Source organism: Ictidomys tridecemlineatus, chromosome 9 (assembly GCF_052094955.1).
Source record: "Ictidomys tridecemlineatus isolate mIctTri1 chromosome 9, mIctTri1.hap1, whole genome shotgun sequence".
NCBI classification, from domain to species: Eukaryota; Metazoa; Chordata; class Mammalia; order Rodentia; family Sciuridae; genus Ictidomys; species Ictidomys tridecemlineatus.
The window spans coordinates 35,732,354-35,753,497 of NC_135485.1; the positions used below are offsets into that span (position 1 = coordinate 35,732,354).

The following is a 21,144-nucleotide window of genomic DNA, read 5'->3' on the forward strand; positions in this document are numbered from 1 at the left end:
ACAAGATCATTGGCAGCTTTCCATTCATTCATCTTCTGGGAATATGCTGTGTCTCAGTTAGAAGAAATGGTAATGTGTTCAAATTTTCTTCTGTAGCTTATCCCAAGACCACCTAGAATTTTGAATAGCATTTTTGGCCCATCCCTAGAAATTTTATTCCACATTAGTTTTGTCTTTGGGAAATTTTTGCATTTCAAAATCTTCACACACACACAAAAAATCTCAAGATCAAGCACTCAAATCAATGCCCAAGTCCCAGGACCCTCTTTTTGGAATCAGATTCTTTGAGCACTGAATGCTTTTATAAAACAGCTACTCATTACCATTTTTATGTTTTATTTTGAGACTCTTTTTTCATTTTAGCTCCTTTGAACTTCTGTGATTTTATAAATAGTGTCTTTATTATGGTCTGCTTCTGGCTTTCCTCACAGAGACTTGCGGAGAGCCCCAGAGTAGAGCAGCCTATTTTTGTGCTCTCTTGGGGAGACTTGTTCCCTAGTCCTCTCTCATTGTGAGTTTGTTCCAGGCTGTCAACTGCCTGATGTTTTGATGTCTCTCTCCATTAACTAACTCTTGCCTTTCAACCACTGAGCTTTAGTTTCTTGTTTACTATTTTCTTTGTTATAGCTCTTGGCTTATTGCTCCAGTCTGTGTGTCAACAGAATCCTTGGCAACTTCATGTCAGCTCTTGCCCCTCCTTCTCCACAGATTGCTTTTCACCAATTTGGCTTTCCAAAGATAGTTTTTCAGCAGCTCCAAGTGTGGATTTTTATCTCTAGTCTTCTGAACTGTGCTCATTTTCATTAGTATTGAGAGACAGCAAGTTGACACAAATAGGTGACCACCTACACTGTGTCATTGAAAGGCACAAGGAATAAGTCCTTTCTGGGATGCCTAAAATCTCATATAAGAGAGTCACTCAATTGTTTTAAAACTTTTAATATTTTTAAGGCTAATTTTTAGAAACTTCTAATATTTTTAGGGCTTCCTGATCAAAATGCAAATACTCTTAGGTTTTTCTACACATACATACTGTGGTACTTACTATATTATATATTTCATCTTCTATGGTATTTTGTTATAATTAATTTTATGTTTTTCTGTCCTCATGAGACTGAAAGACATTTGCATATGAATGTTTTTAAATTTTTATATCTAGTGTCTAAGCAGTACATGGATAGTGGGTCTGATACATAGTTAGTAAATTAAAACATAAGAGAAGAGGTGACAATCTTATGCAATCAACTTCAGTATTATGGAATTAAGACAGTTGATGCACTAGAAACCAACATAATAACAACTTGAGGAAGGAATGACCATCTCCATTATGCAACTGGAAGTTTAGTCTGGTAAGTACTGTCATAAGTGAAATGATAATTACTGCTTATCAGTTTGAAAATTTGAGGATAACAATGTTAGTCTCAGTAATTCTTGGGCTTTTATTAAAAGCAGCAAGGTAGCTGCTCTAGTTCTAATAATCATGTATACCTTCCAGGAATGAGGAACAAATAAGGTGTCAGAAGGAACACAGGGCAAAATCTACACCAAGAAACTAGAACTTTACTAGAAATTACATCAGAATTGTTTATATCTCACTGGACAGAATTATGACAGATTGTCCTCCACAGCAATAATGAGGATGAGAAAATTATGGGTCTTGTGTATTTGCTTTTGCCTAAAACAATGCTGAGACTTGGCAAGAAAACAAGAGAGGAGAATGAATACTGAGTAAGAGGGGAAATTTGGTGCACTGTAGGGAATATATGTAACTGGAAGAGTCAATGTAAATGAAAGAGAGCATGCGAAGTTAACTGATGGTTGCTTCACAATACTGCTCAATAATAGCTGATGGGAGCCAGGCATTTTGATCCATTTAAAAGTCTCACTGAAGGTATGGGCTTCATAGGAATTCTAACACAATATCTTTAGATTTTTTACTTAAATCTCTTCATGAACCTCATAAATAATGTTTTTCCTGGTTATTTCCTATATATATGGCAATGAGATACAATGAATTATGCAACATAAAATGTGCCTTCAAGATGCCTTCTGTAAACTGAACTTGCTAATAACAGAAATGGACACAGTCTTAAAGCTGTCCACTAAAAAAGTACTTAACTCAAGTGGTGTGTGTACTTGTACAGTTGGAATTTTAGTCTAGGAAGGATTGTCATACATTAGTGAAAGTGAAACTGAGTCTTAAAAAGATGAAAAGATCTCAGCAAAAAAAAAAATGCAGGACAGTGTTACTCACATGGAGAGCTGGTGATTAAAGACATGGGGAGACAAAAAAAGAAAATATGCTTTGGGATCTGTAACTTGTTCAGTGAAGCAAAGTACAAAGATCCAGGGCTGAAGACAATGGTAATGAGATAAGCTGGAGGTAAACAAGAAACAAAGGGTATCTCTGGACAAAAGACACTGACTTATTTCAAGCTGATATTAGTTCTATGCTTTAGGAAATTAGCCTGGCCCAGTGTGGGCACAGTTTATTTTAAAGGTGGTAAGACAGAGAGGAAGCAGAGTTAGGGGAATATTCCAATTTTTCAAAACATGGAGGTCTAAACAAAAATAATATTAGAGGATTTAGAAAATAAGAAGATTCAAAGAGGATATTTATCAAATGCTATTCATGAGTATCTACATGTGTTATGTGTGACCTGGCAAGTGGATCTATCTAGTACAGAAATAAGTCAGAAATGAGGATAAAAATCTAAGACAAGTATCATTTCTTCACTCATTCATTGGTTCAAAAATGAGGGTTAAACTGATTTTTGTAAAGTTAGTGCATGTTTAGGACAATGTGCTACCTTACCTAAGTAAGACATAACATGCATAACTGCTCATATTGATATCTATATACCTGACCTGAGTTGGTCATGAAGTAACTCAAATAAGGAAACAGCCACTCAGCCACTGACGAGCTCAACAATGTGCTCTTGAATTTTTTTTTTGCTTAACATGTATTAATTGCACATACTAATGGGTTCAGTGTGATATTTCAACACATGCATACAGCATGAATTCATCAGATCCAGTCTCTCTTTATCCATACCCCACCCACCCACCACTGTCTTCCCACCTCTGGTAATCACTATTTGACACTCAGGTCAACTTATTTTAGCTTCCACATATGAGAAAGAATGTGAGGTAATTATCTTTCTGTGTCTGGCTTATTTAATTAAAATAATGTCCTCCAGTTCCATCTATTTTGATGCTGAAAAATACTCCATGTTCTATATATACCACCTTCTCCTTATCTGTTCATACACTGAGAGGCAACTAGGTTGAGTCCACATCTTAGTTATTGTGAATAGTGTCACACATGATATGCATAAGCATGCAGGTATCTTTTGAATGTGCAGATTCCATTTCCTGTGAATATACGTCCAGGAGCAGGATATGGGTCATATAGTAGATCTTGGCATAAACAATGCTTTTTTGGATTTGACCTCAAAAGCACAGACAACAAAAACAAACTATTGTCTATTTTTATTGACACTATTTTCTTATTGTTTTTTGTTATTTTGGGATGTATCAAAATAGTGAAGGAGTGCTGACCCATAGGTCAGTGGCAAAGGGCTTTCCTAGCATATGCAAGGCACTGAGTTCAATCCTAGCACCACATAAAAATAAATAAAATAAAGACATGATGTCCATCTACAATTACAAAATTTTTTTTAAAAGTGAAGGAAAGAAACAATTATGTGCTTTTGAATCATGGCTGAATACCTTGATTCCTAGAGCAAATCTTAAAAACCAGGCTGGGGATGTGGCTCAAGTGGTAGCGTGCTCGCCTGGCATGCGTGCGACCTGGGTTTGATCCTCAGCACCACATACCAACAAAGATGTTGTGTCCGCCGAGAACTAAAATAAAATAAATATTAAAAATTCTCTCTCTCTCTCTCTCTCTCTCTCTCTCTCTCTCTCTCTCTCTCTCCCCCCCCCACCTTTCACTCTCTCTTAAAAAAAAATCTTAAAAACCAAAGGAATAATATGAAACACTATATTTTATTAAACAAACCTTCAAAACTACTCACTAAGGAAACAAGAAACCTTCAAAACTACTCACTAAGGAAACAATTGCCTCTATAGCAATTAAAAAATAAAATCTAGTTAAAAAATAACATCAGATAAAAATTCTTAACCCATAAGGTACATTATGTAAGAAAGTTCACAAATCTAATGCAAGTAATTAGATACTTAAAAGAGAATAGTAACACCTTATAAAGTATTATGGTCCAGACCCAAAGAAAACCAAAAGAAACATTGAGTTAGAAGCAGGTAACAGTTAATTGCTCTAAAATTAGGGTTCTATTATTCTGTTTTTATATTATTTATGAAGACATCCTTAAGCTCACTAACCCAATATCACTAGTCCTTGTCATGGCTGCTATCAGCTCAATGACATTAAAAATAAGGAATTTCTTAATGTACCACCAGATTTGAAACAATGGTATAGAAGAATTAGCCCCCCAAAATAATTAAATCATTCTTATTTCCTTATAAGAAGAGCATCTATATTAAAAGATCTCCCTACTATTTTTCATAGGAAAAGTTTCCTTTATGTTTGAACATTGAATTGTTTCTTTTTGTCCTTAAACACAATTAAATCAACACATTAGTAGAAATGAATAAATATGATCGAGTTAAATAATAAATAAGTGGGTTATATGTCCACTTCAAGTCAGAAAGACCTTAATTAGAATCTTTGGTTTTTCCACTTAAGAGTTTTCTTATTCTCACTATGCATCATCAATAATAAAGAAACATTGGTAACTAGTTTTTCAAGTTTCTGTGAAAAATAAATGCTCATAATATATAGAACCCCAAATCAGACATTTAATAAGTCTTAAATACATACTTAATACAAGGATGTATTAACAATGTAAAGGATGCTTTAACAACATCCTGTGAAACTGTAAATTCTATTCCCTCTTTTTTTTTTTTTTTAAAACAGAAGAGACTGAGCTTCTGAGAAAGTCACCAACATGTCCAAAATCACAAGTAAGTATGAAAGCCAGGATTGAAACACAAGTCTATTGTGGCTGGTTAATTGCTCTGTTTTGTTTGTTTGTTTGTTTTGTTGTTGTTGTTGAATTCTTTCAATAAGGTAGGAATTAAATTCATGGTTTCAGCACCAAATAATGGGGAACATACACAAGAAAATAAAAACAAAGCACTCTATTGCAAACAGCCCACTACTGTAGTCTGGCAAATTATTAAGTTTAGAAGAAAAATTCCATAGGAAAGAGTTGAAAGAGTCAATGTAATATAGTATACAGAAGAGATAATAGGGAGAAATAACTGCAATTATCAAATTAATAGAAATATGGTTTAGAATATTATATACAATTTAACTTTTCAAGGATGGTTTAATTATCCCTAAAGGATTAAAAATTAAATACAAGAAAAAATAACAATTATAAACAAGTATGCAACTTCCAATTTTGACTGAGAATTTATAGCAGTAGAGGTGATTTCATGTCATTCTAATGTGGTGGCAGGGGATAGATAAAAACTCTATCATTCATGATAGAATTCTATTTATATATGCAAGTTCTGTAGATAACAGGATAGCTGTTTATTTATTTTAAAAATCTCAAAATTAAGATTTTTTCACAGTTAATATAGTAAAAGCAGGTGTCTGAATTTTCATAATTATTAAAATGTTCGATGAATTCACCAAAGAGTTGTCACATCAATTTGCAATGTAAAAAAGTTATTATCACCAACATATTTGGTTGCCCTGTAAACTTTTATCTCAGTATAAATCTCACACTTACTAAATGACATTAGCTTGTAAGAAAGAAGTGCAGAAATTAGGATATTCCCAAATTCCATTTTAAAGCTGACATCTATGTCTAGATAATCATGAGTAAGGACAAGAAAAAAACTTAAATCCATATTTCTAAACAGTTATATACCATACTGGCCAAGTTAACCTAAAATAAAAAGGTAATCACTCACTACCTAATAGTAAAATGAGATTTTAAAAAGTACCTAAATTTCACATAAAAATGTTTACACAATCACACCAGGGGGCGCTCTTAACACTAAAATGATGGATGACATATTTTAAAACACGTGGTGGTCTCAGCTGGCCAAAAGAAAGATTTTCTAAGTATGTAGTACTTACAACAAGTGCTTATCTTTGAAAGTGTTTGCTGGCAAAACACACATTTTTCTCTTGCATCCAACTGTTTGTGTGGTTAGAGACTATCAAGTTAGTCTTTGAAGTAAAACATTTTCTGCTGATAGGAAATATTTTATTTTGGAAACATTTGTCTACTTAAACTGGCATCTGTCTCTTATTCTTTCTGTAATTGGACTTACTCCCAGTAATAAATACAGTGCTCTACAGCACAACCAACATTTTAAAAAGTGTTTCCATGTCAATTTTGATTTATTTTTACAAAATTTTCTACCAAACCTTTAATATTATTTTCCCATTAAAAAGAGAGAGTGATGTCAAAGTCATCTAAAATTGAAACTCATGGTGAAATTTCGATGTAGGCATTATAAGCCATTTTTCTCCATATTTTCTCATTACCTGACAAGAACAACTGAAATCCAGATGCTTTCCTCAGAATGTTCTAGATTCAGCTTCCTAAAAATACAATTAGAAAATCAGTGTGAGACTTCAGAAAAAAAGAAAAGGTAAGCATAGGCCACTTACCAGAGAAAATCACCATGTGCTATTCCAACAGTAATTATTTTCATATAAATGACATCTAATTAAAATAAATTTTAAGAAACAATGCAAAGTTAAAAGCATCACAAAGTATGTAGAAAGGATGAGAGCATAGTTACCTATCTTCATGGGAGAAAGAACGCTTGTAAAAATCTCTCAATCCATCTATTTGAGATCATCCCCCTTTTGTCCCTTAGCTATCCCCTGAGTGACCATTTACCTGAGACCAAGTATAGAGATGGAGAATTCCAGCCAAGGTTCAACTACTAGTTTTGGAGAACAGCCATCTACCTCTTTGATGTGAGTTCACAGAAACCAGAATGAACTTTTCTACTGTTTTGTTCCCTGAAACAAATTCATCAGCATATGAATGCCTCAAATGCTGATGAAACAAATATTTTCATTTTACAATGAATAACAATTTGAAATAAAAATACACCTAGAGAAAAATGACATAATACATTAGACTTAAATGCTAATGAATGATTGGAAGTCCTACTCCAGAAAGCAAATTTTAACATGGATTTGGAGAATACTGGGGGATAGGAAGAAAAAAGAATACTGAATAAAAGGAGGACAGGCCAAAAAGAAAACAATCCTGTATGAAAAATATGTTGGGAGAGGAAGAAGGTGACTTGTTGTTGCCTGCTCTCTATCCTTCTGAGTCTTTGGGATGAAATAAGAACTGAGAGGTTCACCAGAGTACATGCAGCCTGGTTTGATAAGAGGCAACAACTGATATGAAACAAATCTGGCATATGGTAAAGCTGCATGAGCTTCCATCAATAGCAAAATCAGAGCAGTAGCACTGAGGTCCTATGGGGGCTGTCTTTCTTTTTTAAAAGAGAGAGAAAGAGAGAGAAGAGAAAGAGAGAATTTTTTAATATTTACTTTTCAGTTCTCGTGGACACAACATCTTTATTTTATTTTTATGTGGTGCTGAGGATCGAACCCAGGTGGGCGTGTTACCGCATGAGCCACATCCCCATCCCATGAGGTCTGTCTTTTTAGAAGCAGATCCTGAGCCAGTTACAGGGAAACTGAAAAGTTAACACAGGATTGAAATCATCATAAACGGCAACCAAATATCTTGTACTTGAGATAAGATTCTAGTGCCAGCGGAAGATAGAAATACTAACAGAGATATGAAAAACTTTAAAAGATTTGAGGAAAAACAATAATAGGTTTCCCGAAAATAAAACGCAAAGAGTTTTAAACAAAGTGGAAGGGTGACAGAATTTTCTGATAAACTAGATGTAGGCTGTAAGAGAATAGAATGAAGGATGATGTTATTTTGGATTTTATCAACTAAAAGGACAAAACATAACTTCAGTGAGACTAGAAAAACATGGGGAGAAAGTCAGATAAATGGAGAAAAATAATTATTTAGGCTGTGGATGTGTGAAATTTGACATGCTCAGAAGACACAGCCAGAACAATATTAAATATGGAGATAAGAGAAGATTCAACTTGTAGACATAAAAGTAAAGATTATCCTTTACTTACAGAACTTAAAAGACATAAGACAAGAGGAAATAAGTGCAGAGAGAGCCTTCACAGAAGAAACACAATCAATCAACAAACAAATAAAAAATGTTCAACAGTTCTAGCAATTAGAGAAACACAAACAAAACCACTCTAATATTTTATCTCACTCCAGTCAGAACAGCAATTATCAAGAATACAAGCAATAATAATGTACGTTGACAAGGATGTGGGGAGGAAAGGTACACTAATATATTGCTTGTGGGACTGCAAATTGGTGTAACCACTATAAAAAGCAGTATGGAGATTCCTCATAAAACTTGGAATGGAATCAACATTTGACCCAGCTATCTCACTCCTTGGTTTATACCCAAAGGACTTAAAATCTGCATACTATAGTGACACAGCCACATCAATGTTTATAGAAGCTCATTTCACACTGGCTAAACTATGGAACCAACCTACATGCCCTTCAACAGATGAATGCATAAAGAAAATGTGGTGTATATGCACAATGGAATATTACTCAGCCTTAAAGAAGAATGAAATTATGGCATTTGCAGGTAAATGAACAGAGCTGAAGAATACCATGCTAAGCAAAATAAGCCAAACCCAAAAAACCAAAGGCTGAATGCTTTCTCTGATAAGTGGATGCTGATAGATAAGGAGGGATAGTAGGAAAGAATAAAGGAATTTAGAATTGAGCAGAGGGGAGTGAAGGGAGAGGACAGGGTGTGGGGATGGGAAGGATGGTGGAATGTGATGGTCGTTATTACCCTATAGCTAGAGGAATGAAAAGTTATGCTCCATTTGTGTACAATGTGTTAAAATGCATTCTACTGTCATGTATAACTAATTAGAACAAATTTTTTAAAAACTAAAAGTTTAAAAGAAGAGAGATGATCAGGACAGAGAATTAACACTGGAGTTTATAGACTCTTGGTTACACCACCCTCTTCACCTTACATGTTCATGTCTGTAATAACCCCAAAAGCTCATGTGTGAGACAATGTAAGAATTTTCAGAAGTAAATGATTAAATTATGAGAGGTATAACCTAATTGGTGGATTAATCCACTGATATGGATTACCTCAGCAGTAATTATAGGCAGGAAGGATATGACTGGAGGAAGTAGGTCCCAGTGGGTATGCCTTTGCAGTTTAAATTTTGTCACTAGTAGGCAGAACTTTCTCACTGCTTCCTGGTGGTCAGTCCTAAACTGCTTTCCTCTATCACACCCTTCTGCCATGATGTTCTGCTTCACCATGGGCACAGAGCTATAGAGTCAGCCAACCATGGACAGAATCTCGGAAATTGTAAGCCAAAATACACTTTTCCTCTTCTAAATTGTTCTTGTCAGGTATTTCAGTCACAGCAATGAAAAACTAACAATACCACTGTATGTTTCCCATCTCCTACAAAGTGAGAAAATCCTGTAACTTGTTTTTAACCAATAGAATGTGTGAAGGAATTAAGTGACAAAATGTATGTTAATTACACAAATGACACTGTTGTTGCCCCCACCTTAGTGGAGTTTTTCCCTTACTGAATGACTCTTGTGAAGCCAGAAGCCATATAGAGGAACCACATGGTAAGGAACAGTCGCTACCATCCAGTATGCAAAGCCTCTAGCCAAAAAAAAAAAAAAAGAAAAGAAAAGAGAGAGAGAGAGAGAGAGAGAGAGAGAGAGAGGAATAAGTCCCTCATATAGCTCCAAGGATATAAATTTTGCCAACAATCTGAGTAAGCATGGAAATAAATCTTTCTCTAGTCATGCATTCAGATAATATCGAAGTCCCAGCTGATACCCTGAGTATAATCTTACAGGACCCAGTTAAGCCATGCCCAGACTTTTGATCCACAGAACCTGTGAGATTTTAAAATGTATGCTTTTTAAACCATTATCTATGGTTATCTGTAATGTACTAGTAGAAAAGTAATATATAAATGCTAAGTTATGACAATAGTTAGAGGCTAGAGAGATATGAAAGAGCCAGGAAAATGAACACAAAGAAAGGCCAGTGAAGTAGGATGGAAATCAAGAGAAAAGCATTTCTCCAAGAGGCATAATGCCAGCTTCCTCTGAGAAGAATGAGACAAAAGGCCAGAGGTAAATTGAGTCTGTTGATCTGCTAGAAGCTACAAAGAAGCATGAGAGACCAGGGTCAGTGACCTGCCCTCTGGCCTTGGAGAATTCTGCTTTACCCCCTTTAGAGAGAGTGGTAAGAGGGAATTGATGCTGTATAGAATTGATAGAAATGACAAAGTGTTTGTTTTTTCTGCTATAGACACTTATTCACTATCAATACTAGTTCTTACACTGCAAGATTTACAGTTGATTTTGAGCACTTATTAATTTTCCCACAGATTTTTTTTTGGAGGGAGGGGGTACTTATAATCAAGTCAGATGTTCACTGCTGCGTAAATGACAATTCAGTCTTATTAGATTCACTGGAAGTCCCAATTAGTGCCAGAACTGTGCTACTTCACTGTTTATGACTTGGAAGGTTGGTATTTAAAAACTGGCTAACAATACCAATCAAAGTTGTCTTATTTTAATTACTAAAGAGCTAACATAACCTATTTTTAAACTTTACATTGTTATAAGACATGCTTAGATTGGCTTTTATTTTTCCAAAAATAAAAATCAATAGAAGCCAATCTAATGTACAAGTATTATGTACAAGGCCTTGAGTTAACTAGGTATGGCTCAATGAAAGAAATTTCCTGCTGCTTTTGTTAACATCTAAAATTTGTATGCAAACTTACAAAGTATTGTCACAAAACAAAGTCTGTCTGGTACTCTAATGTGATTAGTATTCACCATTTATCTAGATTTATCTGAAGTGAGCATTCCATTTTCTTATAAGCTTTAAAAGCAATTTCTCCTCCATTCATTCAATGAAGATTTATTGAGTACTTACTAGTCACATAGAGGGCCAAGTTGGATAAAACATGAAGTATTCAAGGTTTCTGTTTTAGAGGACACATCACAAATGTGTCCCTTTTATGTCTTTAATGTACTTTTACATCACTTAAGTATATGTGGATGTATAATATATGTATATGTATATAAATTTTATATATATGTCCATAAATACACATTATTTGTTTATACTTTGCATACACTAGAAATGTAATTCTGCCCCCGGCCAAAGATTTTCCCTAGGCTTTGCTCCATTGTCAAGGCTAAAAGATTAAATCAGTTGCTCCTGTTTCACTTTGTTCAGTGGTCATGAGTTTCAGTAATGTACTTGACACTGTGAGGCACAGAGAAGTATAAAACTAGATCAAAGCACGGAAGTGATTTTAACTTCTTTTATTACTAACAACTTTCCTAATAGCCTTTGTATGTGAATTTGAACGTAAGCCCCTCCATACTGGAGATTCTGATTAGCTTTTCATTGATTCGTTTTTTAGCACATAGCAAGCATTCAATAAACACTGATTGATTGATTAGCAACTTTCCAAAATGATTTGAGGTGGCCTGAATTAAAATGGAAACAGGCAAACAAATGAAATATACCATTAGAGAAACAGATCTAAACTACAGCTAAGAAAGGACCTTCATAATGTTTAACACAGTTTCAGTCAAAAATTTGTTCAACAAATTAGAGAAAGTATGCATATAACTACTACATTTTGAAAATAAAATATAGCCTTGTGTTTTCTCATACCTGTTATAGAAAGATAAATATAGATTGTGTGATATTTTCAACAAAAGAAAGTGTTTCTTATCAATGAATTAACTTTTTTCCTCGATGATAAATTCTAATAATTTATTGATAGAATCATTAGATTAAAGCAAAAATCAGAGCATATGTCTTCTTTAATATTTTGGGGAAAACAGATAAAATGACTTCAATTTGATAAAATTAAGGTGTTGAACTGAATAAGATGCAAGTAAGGCTGCTTCCAGGATTTATAGTGCTTCTGTTGACTATCACTCTTTGTGTTACTGATGTATATACTTATCAATAATTATTTATTAAGACAAACTAAGTGAATATTTTCAAGATCCAGGAATAAAAAAGGCAGCCTGCTAAATGAAATTTGTTGTACTTTCAAAATGTACAATGTACTCACATAGTTACCTCATGTGAAAAATACCTCATTATGCATAACATTAATATCTATATTCCATTTACCACAGGGATAAGAATTTACTTCATTTTAACATAAAGTATCACATGAAGCTATATAAGTAAACAAAACTTTAACCTTTTAAACATGGCAAAAGTAGATAAATAATACAAACACTGTAGAGTTATTTATCACAGTATTACAAGCAAATGAATTATTAAACTTTGCTACTCTACATAGGTCAAACACATTGCCTATGAACATTTATGTCAAGCTGCTTAACTCATTGCTCCTTATGAGAGCCCAACCTAGGTGACTAGACTATGTGCTATGAATTGATGTCCCAAAGGACCAGGGCTAGGCACATAATTCAAAGGCACAGAATCAATTAAGTTGGCTTGTGACAATCAATGAAGGTGGGTTCAATAAAAAAAAATGACCTGGAGCAACATATTACTTTACCTTTGAATTTGAAATAAGAAGCACCAAGAAAAGGAAGCAATGACAGAACTGAGGATGACAGAAGCATAAAGAAAGAGGTAAGTTGGGTTGTTTTGTTTTGCTCTCTTTAAGGAAACAACAGGCAAAGAGAGTAGAGAGATGAGTTATCTTTAGAGATGTTTTGGTCCATGACAGGATATAAGAAGATAGGTGACCCCCAAGAGGACTGACTTGCTTTGCCATCAGATATGAATCCACCTGTATTCTAACAAGAACAGTCTCTTTGTCTTAGATAATTTGAACCAGTGTAAATTTATATGAACTGGAAAAGATAAACTAGAACAACTGTCTATATAAGATAGGCCAAGCCTGTTTTAAATTACTCTTAGACATTTATGAATCTCAGTCTTTTTTACCCCTAAAATTAATTCTATATTAGGCATGAAAATAACTCAATAAATATTGATATTATTTTAAAACTTTTTATTTTGAACTTAGAGAAAAACTGTAAAATTAGTAAGGGTTCTATTACATCTTTCACTTATTTCCACAATGTTAATACCTTACATAACAGAAGTACAGAATTAACAATGACATAATATTATGAACTGAACTTTAGACCTTATTTGACATTGACAAGTTTTTCCACTGAAAGCCTGTCACTGTTCCAAGATCCTATCTAACACTCCATAACACATTTAGTTGTTATTTCTCTTCAGTAGCCTCCAATTTATAATAGGCCCTATGTCTTCCCTTTTCTTTCATGGCCTAGGTACTTTTGAAGAATAATGACTAATCTATAAATCACTATCAATTTATGTTTGTCTAGTGATCTCTCAAGATTAGAATGAAGATTTTTTTATTAAAAAATACCATAAAAGTGGTGTGATTTCCTCAGTGAAACATGCCAAGAGGTTTATGATACCTACTAATACGTCTTATTACTAATGATGCTTACACTGATAATTAGATGAAGCTAATGTTAACCAGGGTTTTCCATAGAGTTTTTTTAGTAGATAAGCATCTTGGGAAAGTACTGTCAGACTCTGCAAATTCTATTTTTCCTCAATATCTCCTTTACTAATTACAGAATTCACAGGAGATTCTCTCTGAAGCATATATTACTTTGGTATTTGCCTAATGGTGATTCTCTATTTTCCTATTTCCTTCTACATTTATGAACTGAAATTGTACTGTTAGGAAGAACCATCTCTTCTCCCTAATGTTCAGTTTTTTTTTTACTGAATAATTTATTAATAACAGTAAGGACTCATAAATATCATGAATATTTTATTTCATTCTCTATGTTAAAATCCTATATTATAGTTTATTTTGTTGCTCAATTTGCTCCAGCTGTGGACACTGGGGGTTCCTGCAGGTTGTTTCCTATGATCTTTTGACAAAGCATCATCCCCTTTTTTCCTCCATTTTCTTACTTCTGGCACCACAAGATATTGAAGACTTCATTGCATTTTTTTCTTCCTAACCCTGAATCAACCACTTCTCACTTCTCTATAAGAGTTTTAATTTTTTTACTGAGTAATGATGTTGAGAGACTAAGATGTGAGTGCTGGGTGTAATCACTGTTTATAGAATCCCACTGTGTCTGAGCCTCTCAGCAGTAATAACTAGGATTTATATATATATATATATACACAAATATTTACTTGTATTTACTTGTAACCCCCAAATCAATTCTTGAGGCATTTTCATATTCATTCATAGACATGTGCAGAGCAGTAAAATATTTGAGTCACTCAAAGCCCATCATCCCTGCTGAGATAAAGTAAGGCAATGCTCTGCTATCTTGTCATACTATAAACGTGTGTCCTTTTGGTGGATACCTTCAGTGCCAAATTTTTAGTATTTTTGTACTTTCATTTGGTTATTTCATTGTTTAAAATGGCTCCAAGTGTAATGTTAAAGTCTATCTACTCTTCCTGATTCTACTGTGAGAAAATAAACTTCATTCAGGAATGAGTTATAGTGTAATTGGTTCTGAGTTCAAAACTAAGGATTCAACAATATATATTAAATAAATTGTCTTTAAAAAAAGAAGCACATGAAACAAGGCTACCTATTGATTAACTGACAAAAATATTGTGACCAGAGTTCACAAAAATCTAACCACATAATCTAACCATAGGAGCAATGGGTTATCACCTGGCAGCTCAATGCTTTTATGGACCACAACTATTGTGAATAACAAGAATCAATTGTATTCTTTAATCCACCTGCATAAGTACTTAAAGCAATGAATTTCTAATGACATGTCTAATTCTAATCCATGCAACACCATGCAATACAGGACTCATTTGAGACTTCTCTTTACTATTTATATTTCTACCAGGAAAAGCTGGAAACTCAGCTCTCATTATTTAAAACTGATTTGCTCAATTTTAGTATATGCATTAAAATTCTAGAAAATATTTATGTATAAAATGCATGCTTGGTAGCCCATTTCTCTACAGAAACATAAGATAATATCAGTTATGTACAATATTTTGTCTTTAAACATACAGTATCCAGTTAAGATATGCAACTCACAGTAATTTTGATTGTGTTCTTTCTTATTCTTTCTAGTGTAAACATGTTATTGATCTTTAAAAGAATTATGGCTTTTTTAAATGTTTGCATTCTATTTGGCTTCCCTCACCATCAGTATTTATTATGGTAATCTATAAAATATTAATATAAATTTAAGACTCAGAGTTATCCAAAAATATATACCCACAGAAGTGTGACTAATGGCATATTTTCATTCAGTTGATTGATTATACATCACCTATAAATTATGAATCTATTTTTTTCTATTTCAATTCCAGAATCTATGTTATAAGTACAGGTTTTCATAGATGTGCAAAGAGAAAATTTAAAAGCAAATGAATCAAATGTATTACCAGTAGATAATTCAAGTGAGTGTTAACTCTGCTTCTTTAAAACAATTTTAATGATATAAATCAAAGCATCATTATTTTCTGAGTAGACTGTGATTATTCTTAAAACTGGCCTACTACATAATTTTGCAGAGCCTCATAATTAGCTATTTGTAACAAAGTACCATCTATATTAACATATGATAAACATTTGTCAATATACAACTTTTTATGCTTTTATTTTGGATAACTGGCTACCGAATACACTGAATATAAAAATTATTACTGAATTCATAAAAACTATGTGTTAGGATAATACTAAGATATACAACTTTTTATGCTTTTATTTTGGATAACTGGCTACCGAATACACTGAATATAAAAATTATTACTGAATTCATAAAAACTATGTGTTAGGATAATACTAAGATAATACTCTTCTTTCTATAATAAGAACATCTATGTAAAAATCCCATGAAAGCACTAATAGTAACTAGTAGTCAAGAAAGCTGGCAGGTCTGAGAGCATCAATAGGTAAATTTTAAAAGACAGTTCCTAGATGGTAGCCACAAGTCAAATGTGGCTAAATTCAAGTTTAAATTAATTAAAATAAAATAACCATATTGAATGGTATAAATATTTATATACTTACTAAACGTTCTACACTGTACATTCCATAATACTTCTTTTTTTTTATTGGTTGTTCACAACATTACAAAGCTCTTGAAATATCATATTTCATACATTAGATTGCAGTGGGTTATGAACTCCCAATTTTACCCCAAATGCAGATTACAGAATCACGTCGGTTATACATCCACAATTTTACATAATGCCCAATTAGTAATTGTTGTATTCTGCTACATTTCCTATCCCCTACTCCCATAATACTTCTTAAAGCAACAAGTAAATGGAAGATAGTCCTAAGAACAAAATCTGACAATATATATTGATATGTTTATTATAGAATTTTTATAATACAAGACACTATGAATAACAAAATAATGATATATTCTTATAATAGGATATTATAAAACCACTAAAAATATGATTGGAAAAAAATATTACTTGGGAAGACTTTCATGTTTTATAGTTAAATGAAATAAGCCACAGTAATATTTTAATGTGAAATAATTATGAAAATGTAAACAACACAAGCTGAATTATATTACTTAGATTATATATATTTCACTTTTCACTATCAGTCTATATTTTACAAAGTTTATAATGTTTTACTTTGTCATTAAAATAAGAGGATTTTATTTATTTTCTAAAGCTCATATATTTAATCTATAAAGTCTAAATCTAGAATTAACTCCTCCAAAAATTAAGAAAATATTCAAAAGCAAAAATAATTTTGTTATTCATTTGATAAGAGAAATACCAATGATTTCTGTATAAGAATTCATTTGTTCCTAATTTAAAATAAAGACTGAAAAATATAAGGTAAGAATGACAAAATATATGCTAATTATCATAAAAGAGAATATGGTGGCAGCATTATTAACATGCTTTTGAATAATACTAAGCATATGGAAAACTATCATGATATTGTGCTACTATGGGTTAAGTAACAAAAAAATGAGGTACACAATTATTACACAAAATTATTTAAGCTTATATTGTACATATCTATATGAAATATAAACTATTAAGATATTTTAACAAACCAATTCAAGCAGCATGTGAGTTTCAGGTCATTTTTCATCCAAACAGGTACTGAGGTAGTTAAATATATGGAAACAGAAAATAGATAATTAGCTGTTTACAATAGATTTCTCTGGGTGTTGGAGTGACAAGTGATTTTTCTATTCTTTTTTGTAGTTTTTAAAACACAGTTAACTTTGATTTTCTTATATAATCAGCAAAAATAAATATTATACAAAATAGTGCAAAGATCTAAATCATCTGTTTTTTCCTACAAATCAGTGAGTATTGAGAGCCAAGCAGAGGATTTAACTGTGGAACCAAAATTTCCTTCCAAAGTCCATGACCCTCACTTCACCAAAGCTTAGCACTAAAAGATTAGACATTAACTTCTACTAGTTAGTATTACTTTACATGGACTTAAATATTTGTCATGGCATTCTAAGTCTCCTTCCCAACTGCAAAATCAAATTTCCATTCCTTTCATCTCCTCCCATTGTGCCTTATTCAGCACTAGATACAGATTTCACAAATAATAATAATAAACTAAACAAGAAACTCTCCCCTGAATAGAAAGTACAGACAGCTTATTACCCCAGCAAACACCCATTGCACAGAAAAGATAAAATAGCTGAAGACTGTTTTATTTGGCTTTTCGCTGCTGTGGCTTCTGAAAGATCCAACCAGAACAATTGTAGAGGAGGAACACTTTATTCAAGGGCTCACAGTTTTAGAGGTCTTAGTTACAGAAGGTGGGCTCCATTCCTTGGGGCTCAAGGTGAAGCAGAACATCGTGGTGGAGGAATAGGTAGAGGAAAACAGCTCACATGGTGATCAGACAGCAGAGAGAGAGGACTCCACTCTCCAGATACAAAATGTATACCTCACTGTCATGCCCCCATGAACCGCTTCCTCCATCCACATCCCACCTGCCTTCAGTTACCACCCAGTTAACACTATGAGGGTTCAATTCACTGATTAGGTTAAGGCTACAACTCAATTATTTCTCCTTCCAAACATCTTGCATTGTCTCGCATGTAAGCTTTTGAGGGATACCTTACATCCAAACCATAACAAAGACCAAAAGTACCCCTGACGAAAGACATTGTTTGAGTAATTGAGAAAAGTCTTGAGAAAAAGCTATGAAAATAATTTTTCCTTATCCAAAAGCATCAATAGGTGAATAATTTTTGCTTGTCTATTTTTATAGGCAAACATTGGTAAAATATATTTGCACTAGAAGAAAATCACAATTACAGTAATTTCATAGGTAAACCTATGTATTCACAAAAAAATAGTTGAAACAATGGAGTAAAGAGTTTGACAGAACTGTGTAATAAGGACAGAAACTTAACTCAAATGTTAAACTTCAAATAATCACACATAGAAAAATTGAAAACTCTTGCTGTCATTATAAAAGTTCTTACATATGAACATGACACAGGCAATACAGAATGAAAATAAATACATGATGAGAAGTTAAGGGGCCTAATGTTTTATAAAACTTACAGTGAAGGTGAGACTCAAAATCTCACCTACAGAGCTTAGTGGTAGAGCACTTATCTAGTATGTGTGAGGCACTGGGTTCGATCCTCTGCACCATATAAAAATAAATAAATAAAATAAAGGTCCATCAACAGCTAAAAAATATTAAACATAAAATCTCACCTGCAACACTCACTAGCTGTGTTAACTCTTGACAGTTTTCTTAGACATTCTATTTCTAAAATTTCCCTACTGCAAATTGAAAATAATAATAATACTTACCCTATATGACTCCTGTGAGACTAAAATTATGATACATGGTAAGTTAATAAGTACTCACTGACTTGGATTGTAAGGTAGAGTAAAAAAAAACTATTTCAGTGAAATCCATTTTATTTGCCTTACAAATATCATTATAAAGCTGAATTTCCACTTAAAATATAAAAATCAATTTGAACTGGAGTCATGAACCCTGTTTCCTAGTTGAAGGTTTTCTACCTCCAGGTGAACTGTGGACCTACAATTTTCTTTTAGACCTCAGTGGAGCCACGAGGAAGTGTATTGGATAAGCTTTACACTCATGCTGCTTTCAAATTCCTGTGATCTATAGAGCTAGAAGAAAGAAATGTTTTAATACTGCTGCTTACAAAATATTTTCACAGTAGGAGCTGAAATAGTGGAGCATTTCAACATATTTATGTAACAGCTAAATTAAACAAAGAGTGAATAGAATTTCCCAGTGGGAGAGTTACAGAAGTAAAACCTGATCAAAACAGAGTCTTCACAATGTATATAGTACTAACGTTTCAGTGAATGGAAAAAAAGCCTTAAAAAAACAATTCAAGTGTTGGAAAGAGTACAGTATATTTTTACCTCACAATCTAATTTAACTAGTATTTACTAACTTACTATGTACTATGTGCCCTCTAGACATACTATAGACATACTATAGAACAAGATACCCCATATATAAGGTGTATATGAATATATGGCATTTTATATACCATAGAATGAGATATATGCATACAAATGAAGATGAACGAAGATTAAAAATAGAATTTATTCGAATAGCAGCTAAATTCAAATGATTATTAGGTCCAAGTAATAAGTAAAAAGTACAATGGAAAGAGAAGATAACAAAGCAAACTGGAGCATTTTCTTGGAAAAGCTGTCTAGTCAGTGTTTATAAATTGCTGCCATTTGCAAATGCTGGTCCAACACACCCAGGCCTTTTAACTTTCTAAATAGAAAAAATAGTTAGATATTTATGTAAAAATCTCTATTTTTCAATGTTAGAAACTAATTCAAACATTGTAGAAACTCCTGCAAATCAAATAGACCCATCTCTGAAGTATATGCATTCTGTGAGCTAATAGTTATATAAAATCTCTTCTTTAAGTGCTGAAACAAAATATTTGTAGACACTTTTTCATGCTTCAGATATTTAACATGCTATAATACTTTTCTCTTAAAAACATGAGGTAATTACTCTTCTGTTTCTTACAATTGTATGGGAAATTCAGGGTGAGAAAAGCTAAATGTCTACACAGTTGTATAATGTGTAAGTTCAAGGTTGGATTTCAAAACCAGGTTCGTAAAATTTCAATGTTTCCTCATATACACTGAAAAGGATGTGTGGGAATGGAAAAAAACACTTAATAACAAACTTATGAGAGAAGGTAAGCTCTTGAGCAACCAAAAGAGAGATATGAAACGGTTTTAGTGAGAGAAACATATGAAGCCTAGGAAGAAGGAATAAGCATGATATCTTTAGAGTACAGTAGGGAAATTGGAAATGAGTTCCATACAGAAAATTAATAATACTGAATTTTGCATTCACCAGAAAACAAATATTAAAACCTAAAGAAATTGCTTTTTGCTATTCATTTAAATTTCCAGTGTTAATCAATAGCGACCTCTTTTACTGTCTTTATAACTTCCCTAAGAGAAATAGAATTTTTCAATTGGTAACAATTAAAAGAGATAATGACATACGCATGTGAGTAAAATTATCTAACATAACTGTTCTTCCTAATGAAGATATCAAAAAGCAACCGAAATATAATTATGTCACCTCTCCAACAAAAAATTAGTGTCCTTTTCACATGAATAATTGGTAAAACTGTATGGCTTAATTTCATCTGAAGATTACTCAGTTTCCCTATGAAATGTCTTCCTTTGGCACTCCAGAAAACATTATCTGTCCCTCAAAGATAGCAAAAAGCTACCTGATCAACTGTGAAGAAATTGATCATATTGATGAACAAATAATTTGCTCAGTTGCAAATTTCACATGAAGAATATTGATTTATTTAAAAATCCAAATTATACTATCCCCATTAAAACAGTCCTCCCTTACTGAAAAAATCACTAATAATATTAAACATAAGGTAATGTGTTTTTATTGATACTAGAAACTAGCCTTGGAAAGCT

General features: G+C 32.9%; 1 protein-coding gene across 3 annotated transcripts in view; it reads right to left on the reverse strand.

Moving 5' to 3' along the window:
* Cox7b2 (cytochrome c oxidase subunit 7B2) overlaps positions 1-21,144 on the reverse strand; it is a 138,740-nt gene that overhangs the window by 84,015 nt on the left and 33,581 nt on the right. For all 3 annotated transcript variants that reach the window (XM_040292478.2, XM_040292476.2, XM_040292475.2), the window contains exon 3: positions 6,554-6,610. The gene's annotated coding sequence lies outside the window, so the exon portion shown is untranslated. The remainder of the gene's footprint in view (positions 1-6,553; positions 6,611-21,144) is intronic.